The 10135-nt window shown below is 40.3% G+C and overlaps 1 pseudogene; it reads right to left on the bottom strand.

The window, feature by feature from the left end:
• Positions 1–1078: 1078 nt before the first annotated feature.
• Positions 1079–2587, bottom strand: LOC114223052 (ras GTPase-activating protein-binding protein 1 pseudogene; annotated as a pseudogene).
• Between the last annotated feature and the right edge of the window lie 7548 nt (positions 2588–10135).

Genomic DNA, 10135 nt, shown 5'->3' with positions numbered 1-10135 from the left:
CTACTTCTTCGTAGGGTTCTGTAATTCCTTCAGTAAAAGTTGCCTTCTTTCAGGCTGGAAACCTGGCGTTCACCTTCAATTATTTTTTCCTTTATTCTCCCACATTTGGCCAGGTATCCCACCAGCACCCTTCGTCATAATCCCATCATGCTCCTGCCCCTACCTGTGGGCTCTGCCTCCTTGCATGTAAGGAGGACAATTATAAAGCCCCAGATTAGGGGTGCTTTGTGCAGTCTCTTTCCTCTGAAATTATCTACTATGTGGATACCACGTAGTTTCTAAAGGCACTGATCTGACCCCTTCTGTCCCCTGTTCAGAAACATGAAAATGTAACCCATTGCCTTTAGAATATTCCAAACTTTGTTCATGGATCTGTGTGATCTAACACTAAATTAAAATTCCAGCTATGTTTACTATACTCCCATTTTTCTGATGCATCCTCCACAGAGCCTGGACTCAGTGGAATAATGTTCATCCAAAGTCTGTTTCTACCAGAACCCCAGAATGTGACCTTATTTGGAAATAGGGTCTTTGTACATATAATTAGTTAAGATGAAGTCATACTGGATTAGAGTGGGTCCCAATCCAATGACTGGTGTCCCTTTTTTTTTCCTACTAACACCTTTTATTTTTTTTAACCATACCAGCAAGAATCAAAACTGTCCATTTTTCCAATGGCAATTTCTACACACCAGAAGGTAGTCATGACTCTCAAAGAAGAAACAATTTGGATTTTTCCTGCCTTCAAAATGTTTATCAAATCCTGTGTTTCTCACAGGCTTTTGAAACACATAGAAAATAATATTCCAATGAATGAAACATACCAAATGTCAGTAATAAGCAAGACACATTCCTTTGGGGAAATGGCTGTTAAAAAAAATCCAGTCTGTATATGCAAAAGGAAAGCAAGGAAATTCAGTCTTTTTCTCTTTAAAAATCTGTTTTTCCTAAAATATCATTCCACAAAATTGGAAGTGAAGGACTAAAAGGTGAGGAGAGGGAAGGGCGGGAAAGGGAGCACACATAATTAGCACAAAAAGTAAAATTGTACAAACTTAAGCAGTTTATCATAGACTAGGGTCAAACTCCAGGATACCAAACGCTGGTGTAAGAAATTCACCATTCTGCAGGAGCTAGAAGATTTGTACTGCTGCGTGAAGATCAACTGAAGAGCAATTCACTGCCTTGGAGCAATTCCCCTTCCCACTCCAAATCCTGGTTTCTGCACCATGCCTCCACGGGGAGGGCCTCTCATTCCACCACCCAGCCCACCTTGAGGGCCTCCAGGTCCCTCAGGTGGTTATCTCGACGGTCCCCTTCCCGGGCAGCTCGAGACTTCTTCTCTTCCACATTCAGACGGACCTCACCTCTGAACATGATGGGCCGGTTGCTAAGGACCTTCTGAACAGGCTCAGAATCATCAAACACAACAAAACCAAAACTGGGTAATTTCCCACGGCTGTTAATGCGTAGCTCCGCCACATTCCCATAACTTTGAAAAAAATCTTTAAGCTCCGATTTGTCCACTTCATGTGGCAGATTGCCAATGAAAAGTTGGTGACTATCAGGGTGTCTCACAATTCTTCGGGGTTCAACATCACCTTGCTCACCAACCTCACGGATTGGTCTAGGTCCCCTCTGGGGAGGACTATTTATTCGTTGTTCTCGCACTCTTTGATCCCTCTGAGGCCTCTGCGGTGGAATCTGAGACTCAAGCTTAGACTCCGGATGAGGCTGTGAAGCTGGTACTTTAACAACATGAGGTGGTATCCCAGTAACTGGAACAGCTCCACTGAGTGGAAGGTTCTTACTGGTCACAGATGCCCAAGAAAATGTCCTCAAGTCTTCCTGTACTGTCTGAGCTATGTCAGTAGGTGCTGGGGAAGAACTCTTCTGAGCATCCTCAGGGGCAGTTTCTTCCAATACTGGCTCAGACTTTTCCTCTTGGATTTCAGATACAGGTTCTTGCTCTGGTTTTGGTTCAGGATCTGGCTCTGGTTCAGCAACAGGTTCCTCTAAATGTTCTTCTAAGTCATTGTTGACAGTCTGATCATAGAAAGTTCCTGAATCATCAGGTACCACCTCAGGTGTCTGCTGTCTTTCTTCAGGTTCCTCTACCTCTTCCTCAGATTCCTCCTGAGGCTCAGTGACAAAGCCACCAAAGACCTCATCTTGGTATCTGAAGATATTGTGAACGTAGAACTTATTTGCAACAGAGCCCTCAGGAGCAAGGACAAATGTCTGCATGAATCTCCTCAAAGCCTGGTTGTTATTAGAGAGCAACCCCATCACCTGGACCACTACACCATCATTCAGAGTGACATGAGCATCAACATGGTGAATCTTAGTGTGGCAATTGGTAAAGTTTTGTGACATCACTTTCCTATGGATCTCTTTCTGTCCATAGACCACATCTGCTGGCTTTCCATTTGAATCCAATCCGCCATGGACATAAGAAGAGTTCTTTCCATAAAATCTGTGTAGCATGTCTGGGGCCGGGTTCAGCAGTGTGTAATACTGTCTCACAAATTCCCGCCTGACCAGCAGGGGACTAGGCTTCTTCATAACCATTGCTTTGGTCAATTCAACCTGCATGGCTGAGTGGGAGAGGAACAAGCTTTGCTCCACAGTATAGCAGAAGGCAAAATCTGACTGGTGTCCTCTAAGAAGGCCATGGTGAGACACAGGATACATACCAAGGGAAGACAGTCATGTGAAGATGGGGCCAGAAACCAGAGCTGTGCTGTCCCAAGCCAAGGAACACCAAGGATTTCTGGCAACCACCAGAAGCTCGATTGCTCAAAGAAGGAGCCTTTCCTGGAGACTTCAAAGGGAGTACAACCTTGCTGATTCCTTGATTTCAGCCTTCTAGCTTCCAGAACTGTGAGGCTCGTGTTCTAGGTTAAATTTCTGGTTTAAGCCAATCCATGTGTGGCACTTTGTCATGCAGCCTGAGAAAAGCAGCAGAGAGCCTCTCCACAAACCCCTTTGTGTTGTCCCACCTGCATGCTTTGGTTCATGTCTCTGGAAAGCCCTTCCCTCACCTCTTACCCTTTGACATGTATACATGTCTCAAGGTTCAACTAAAATATCACCACAAACAGTCATACGTGGCCTGAAAGTTCTCCCCGTTTCCTTGTATATCCCTTGCATGACGGCTTTCCAATTGTCCTCCCACAGACTGGGAGCCAGATGCCCCAGACTGGGTGCTCCTCCACCGCCTGACATGATTGGTGCATGGCCTGTGACAGGATCTCAAATGTAGGAGAAAGACAAACAAATGAATGTCTAATATGCTCCTTGATAAAGGTGCTGGGTTTCTTTTTGTAGGAAAGGGGAAGACAGAAATACAAGGCAGTAGAAACAAGGTAGGAAGGACTATGCCTACCTCTTTACTCTTCCAGGTGAACTTTAAGATAATGTTTACAGGGGCTCCTGGGTGGCTCAGTAGATTAAGCATCCAATTCTTGATTTCAGCTCAGGTCATGATCTCAGGGTCTTAAGATCAAGCCTTGCATCAGGCTCTGTGCTCAGAGGGGAGTCTGCTTGAGATTCTCTCTCTCTGCCTCTACCCCCCAATACACTCTCTCTCTCCCAAAAAAAGTTAATTAATTATTTTTTTTAAAAAGATAAAATTTCAAACACTTAAAAGCATCCAGGCAGACTTCACAAGAATCCCAGTCTTTATACCATTCAATTCCCTTGGTTAAATGTTCTAAACAGCTTTATCAAGGTATAATTGACATAAAACAAATTGTCCATGTTTGAAGTGTAAAATCTGATGTTATGACATTTGTATACACCCATGAAACTATCACCATAATCAAGATAATGAACATATGTATCACCTCCAAAAGTTTTCTTGTACCATTTTTAAAAATTGTGATCTCACATTAAGTTTACCATTTTAAGCATTTTTTGTTTACTGTTTAGTGGGATTATATACATTCACAGTGTTGTGCAAATATCATCTCGATGCATATCCAGAACTTTTTCATCTTGTAAAACTGACTGTATCTATTCAATAGTAACTTCCCATTTTCCACCTCCCCCAGACCCTGGCAACCACCGTTCCACTTTAATCTGTTCCCATTCTAGGGACCTCATGTAAATGGAATCACACAGCATTTGTCCTTTAATGACTGGCTTATTCCATTTGGCATAATGTCCTTGAGGTTCATCCACATTGTAAGAGGTGTCAGAATTCCCCTCCTTTCTAAGGCTGCATAATAATCTATTGTATGTGTATTCTACATCATATTGAATCCATATTTAATTTGGGGATAATTGACATTTTAACAATATTGAATTTTCTTATCTTTTAACAAAATATCACTTTCCATTTATTTAGGATTTCTTGGGGATTTCACATGTCTTGCACATTTTGTTAGATTAATCCCTAAGTTTCATATTTTTGATGCCATCATAAATGGTATTTTTGTTTTACTCAATTGTTTGCTTCTAGTAATTAAAAATATAATTGACTTTTTTATGTTCTATAAAAGAAACCCACTTTTATTTTATTTTATTTTATTTTTTTAATAATTTTTTATTGTTAGGGTAATCACCATACATTACATCATTAGTTTTTGATGTACTGTTCCATAATTCATTGTTTGTGCATAACACCCAGTGCTCCACGCAGAATGTGCCCTCTTTAATACCCATCACCAGGCTAAGCCATCCGCCAACCCCCCCTCCCCTCTAGAACCCTCAGTTTGTTTTTCAGAGTCCATCGTCTCTAATGGTTCGTCTCCCCTCCGACTTACTCCCCTTCATTCTTCCTCTCCTGCTATCTTCTTCTTCTTTTTTTTAACATATATTGCATTATTTGTTTCAGAAGTACAGATCCGTGATTCATCAGTCTTGCACAATTCACAGCGCTCATCATAGCACATACCCACCCAATGTCTATCACCCAGCCACCCCATCCCTCCCACCACCCCACCACTCCAGCGACCCTCAGTTTGTTTCCTGAGATTAAGAATTCCTCATATCAGTGAGGTCATATGATATATGTCTTTCTCTGATTGACTTATTTCACTCAGCATAACACCCTCCAGTTCCATCCACGTCGTTGCAGGTGGCAAGATCTCATTCCTTTTGATGGCTGCATAAAATTCCATTGTGTATATATACCACTTCTTCTTTATCCATTCATCTGTCGATGGACATCTTGGCTCTTTCCACAGTTTGGCTATTGTGGACATTGCTGCTATAAACATTGGGGTGCACGTACCCCTTCGGATCCCTACATTTGTATCTTTGTGGTAAATACCCAGTAGTGCAATTGCTAGATCGTATGGTAGCTCTATTTTCAACTGTTTGAGGAACCTCCATACTCTTTTCCAGAGTGGTCGCACCAGCTTGCATTCCCACCAACAGTGTAGGAGGGTTCCCCTTTCTCCACATCCCCGCCAACATCTGTTGTTTCCTGACTTGTTAATTTTAGCCATTCTGACGGGTGTGAGGTGGTATCTCATTGAAGTTTTGATTTGGATTTCCCTGATGCCAAGCGATGTTGAGCACTTTTTCATGTGTCTGTTGGCCATTTCGTTGTCTTCTTTGGAAAAATGTCTGTTCATGTCTTCTGCCCATTTCTTGATTGGATTATTTGTTCTTTGGGTGTTGAGTTTGATAAGTTCTTTATAGATTTTGGATAATAGCCTTTATCTGATATGTCATTTGCAAATATTTTCTCCCATTCTGTCGGTTGTCTTTTGGTTTTGTGGACTATTTCTTTTGCTGTGCAAAAGCTTTTTATCTTGATGAAGTCCCAATAGTTCATTTTTGCCCTTGCTTCCCTTGCCTTTGGCGATGTTTCTAGGAAGAAGTTGCTGTGGCTGAGGTGGAAGAGGTTGCTACCTGTGTTCTCCTTTAGGATTTTGATGGACTCCTGTCTCACGTTTAGGTCTTCCAACCATTTGGAGTCTATATTTGTGTGTGGTGTAAGGAAATGGTCCAGTTTCATTCTTCTGCATGTGGCTGTCCTATTTTCCCAACACCATTTGTTGAAGAGACTGTCTTTTTTCCATTGGACATACTTTCCTGCTTTGTCAAAGATGAGTTGACCATAGAGTTGAGGGTCCATTTCTGGGCTCTCTATTCTGTTCCATTGATCTATGTGTCTGTTTTTGTGCCAGTACCATACTGTCTTGACGATGACAGCTTTGTAATAGAGCTGGAAGTCCGGAATTGTGATGCCGCCAGCTTTGCTTATCTTTTTCAAGATTCCTCTGGCTATTCGGGGTCTCTCCTGGTTCCATACAAATTTTAGGATTATTTGTTCCATTTCTTTGAAAAAGGTGGATGATATTTTGAAGGGGATTGCACTGAATGTATAGATTGCTCTAGGTAGCACTGACACCTTCACAATGTTTGTTCTTCCAATCCATGAGCATGGAACGTTTTTCCATTTCTTTGTGTCTTCAATTTCTTTCATGAGTATTTTCTAGTTTTCTGAGTACAGATCCTTTGCCTCTTTGGTTAAATTTATTCCTTGGTATCTTATGGTTTTGGGTGCAATTGTAAATGGGATCGACTCCTTGATTTGTCTCTCTTCTGTCTTGTTGTCGGTGTATAGGAATGCCACTGATTTCTGGGCATTGATTTTCTATCCTGCTACTTTACTGAATTCCTGTATGAGTTCTAGCAGTTTTGGGTTGGAGTCTTTTGGGTTTTCCATATACAGTATCATATCATCTGCAAAGAGTGAGAGTTTGACTTCCTCTTTGCCGATTTGGATGCCTTTGATTTCTTTTTGTTGTCTGATTGCTGTGGCTAGGACCTCTAAAACTATGTTGAATAGCAGTGGTGAGAGTGGACATCCCTGCCACATTCCTGACCTTAGGGGAGAAGCTCTCAGCTTTTCCCCATTGAGAATGATATTCACTGTAGGTTTTCCATAGATGGCTTTTATGATATTGAGGTATGTACCCTCTATCCCTCTACTCTGGAGAGTTTTGGTCAAGAAACGATGCTGTACTTTGTCAAATGCTTTTTCTGCATCTATTGAGAGGATCATATGATTCTTGTTTTTTTTTTGTGAATGTATTGTATCACGTTGATTGGTTTGCAGATGTTGAACCAACCTTGCAGCCCAGGGATAAATCCCACTTGGTCGTGGTGAATAATCCTCTTAATGTACTGTTGGATTCTATTGGCTAGTATTTTGGTGAGAATTTTTGCATCCATGTTCATCAAGGATAGTGGTCGGTAATTCTCCTTTTTGATGGGGTCTTTGGTTTTGGGATCAAGGTAATGATGGCCTCATAAAATGAGTTTGGAAGTTTTCCTTCCATTTCTATTTTTTGGAACAGTTTCAGGAGAATAGGTATTAATTCTTCTTTAGATGTCTGATAGAATTCCCCTGGGAAGCCATCTGGCCCTGGGCTTTTGTTTGTTGGGAGATTTTTGATGACTGCTTCAATTTCCTTAGTGGTTATAGGTCTGTTCAGGTTTTCTATTTCTTCCTGGTTCAATTTTGGCAGTTGATACATCTCTAGGAATGCACCCATTTCTTCCAGGTGATCTAATTTGCTGGCACAGATTTGTTCATAATATGTTCTTATAATTGTTTGTATTTCTTTGGCGTTGGTTGTGATCTCTCCTCTTTCATTCATGATTTTGTTGATTTGGGTCATTTCTCTTTTCTTTTTGATAAGTCTGGCCAGGGGTTTAAACATCTTGTTAATTCTTTCAAAGAACCAGCTCCTAGTTTTTTTGATCTGTTCTATTGTTCTTTTGGTTTCTATTTCATTGATTTCTGCTCTGATCTTTATTATTTCTCTTCTCCTGCTGGGTTTAGGCTTTATTTGCTGTTCTTTCTCCAGCTCCTTTAGGGGTAGGGTTAGGTTGTGTATTTGAGACCTTTCTTGTTTCTTGAGAAAGGCTTGTATTGCTATATACTTTCCTCTCAGGACTGCCTTTGCTGTATCCCAAAGATTTTGACAGTTATGTTTTCATTTTCATTGGTTTCCATGAATTTTTAAAATTCTTCTTTGATTTCCTGGTTGACCCATTCATTCTTTAGTAGGATGCTCTTTAGCCTGCATGTATTTGAGTTCTTTCTGACTTTCCTCTTGTGATTGAGTTCTAGTTTCAAAGCATTGTGGTCTGAGAATATGCAGGGAATAATTCCAATATTTTGGTACTGGTTGAGACCTGATTTGTGACCTAGGATGTGATCAATTCTGGAGAATGTTCCATGGGCACTAGAGAAGAATGTGTATTCTGTTGCTTTGGAATGGAATGTTCTGAATATGTCTGTAAAGTCCATTTGGTCCAGTGTGTCATTTAAAGTCTCTATTTCCTTGTTGATCTTTTGCTTAGATGATCTGTCCATTTCAGTTAGGCGTATGTTAAAGTCCCCCACTATTATTGTATTGTTGTTAATGTGTTTCTTTGCTTTTGTTATTAATTGCCTTATATAATTGGCTGCTCCCACGTTAGGGGCATAGACATTTACAATTGTTAGATCTTCTTGTTGGATAGATCCTTTAAGTAGGATATAGTGTCCTTCTTCATCTCTTATTACAGTCTTTGGTTTAAAATCTAATTTGTCTGATATAAGGATTGCCACCCCAGCTTTCTTTTGGTACCCATTAGCATGGTAAATTGTTTTCCACCCCATCACTTTCAATCTGGGGGTGTCTTTGGGTCTAAAATGGGTCTCTTGCAGACAGCATATTGATGGGTCTTGTTTTTTTAATCCAATCTGATAGCCTGTGTCTTTTGCTTTGGGCATTGAACACATTTAAATTCAGGGTAACTATTGAAAGGTATGAATTTAGTGCCATTGTATTGCCTGTAAGGTGACTGTTACTATATTTTTCTATGTTCCTTTCTGATCTATGCTGCTTTTAGGCTCTCTTTTTGCTTAGCGGACCTCTTTCAATATTTCTTGTAGGGCTGGTTTTGTGTTTGCAAATTCCTTTAGTTTTTGTTTGTCCTGGAAGCTTTTTATCTCTCCTTCAATTTTCAATGAGAGCCTAGCTGGATAGAGTATTCTTGTCTGCATATTTTTCTCATTTAGTGCTCTGAAGATATCATGCCAGTCCTTTCTGGCCTGCCAGGTCTCTTTGGATAGGTCTGTTGCCAATCTAATATTTCTACCATTGTAGGTTACATATCTCTTCTCCAGAGCTGCTTTCAGGATTTTCTCTTTGTCTCTGATACTCGTAAGTTTTACTCTTACATGTCGGGCTGTTGACCTCTTTTTATTGATTTTGAGAGGGGTTCTCTGTGCCTCCTGGATTTTGATGCCTGTTTCCTTCCCCACATTAGGGAAGTTCTCTGCTATAATTTGCTCCAATATACCTTCTGCACCTCTCTCTCTTCTTCTTCTGGGATCCCAATTATTCTAATGTTGTTTCGTCTTATCGTATTCCTTATCTCTCCAATTCTGCCCTTGTTATACTGTAGTTGTTTATCTCTCTTTTTCTCAGCCTCTTTATTTTCCATCATTTGGTCTTCTATATCGCTGATTCTCTCTTCTGCCTCATTTATCCTAGCAGTTAGTGCCCCCATTTTTTATTGCACCTCATTAATAGCCTTTTTGATTTTGACTTGGTTAGATTTTAGTTCTTTTATTTCTCCAGAATGGGTTTCTCTTATAACTTCCACACTTTTTTCAAGCCCAGCTAGTATCTTTAAAGTCCTGATTCTGAACTCTAGGTCCGACATTGTACTAATGTCAGTATTGAGTAGGTCCCTGGCAGACGGTACTACCTCTTGTTCTTTTTGCTGAGGTGATTTTTTTCATCTTGTCATTTTGTCCAGAGGAGAACAGATGATTGAGAGAACAGAATGCTAACAGGTTCACATCGTCTCCAGCAAATATACTCTATACAAATCAGAAAAGACCTGAAACCAGGGGACAAGAAAGGGAAAGAAAGAAGAGAAAAAAAAAAGGAAAAAGAAAAAGATAAAAACAAACAAAAAACAAAAAAAAACAGAATATGATCAAATATGATTAGGCTAGTGCACAGATCAGTGCCACACACTAGCTTTTGGGCATATTTTGGTCTGTTAGAAGAAAGTGCCTGCTAAAATTTTAAAGGAAGAAAGACTTATATATATACAAAATAAGGGTTGATAGAATGAAGGGATGGCAGATGACTGTAAAGATGAAAAT

The sequence above is a fragment of the Eumetopias jubatus genome, unplaced genomic scaffold (assembly GCF_037043125.1).
Source record: "Eumetopias jubatus isolate StellerSeaLion01/CBP00866 unplaced genomic scaffold, mEumJub1_p1.0 scaffold_17, whole genome shotgun sequence".
NCBI lineage: Eukaryota > Metazoa > Chordata > Mammalia > Carnivora > Otariidae > Eumetopias > Eumetopias jubatus.
The sequence above is the reverse complement of the archived record's forward strand: the minus strand, read 5'-3'. Positions and strand labels throughout refer to the sequence as shown.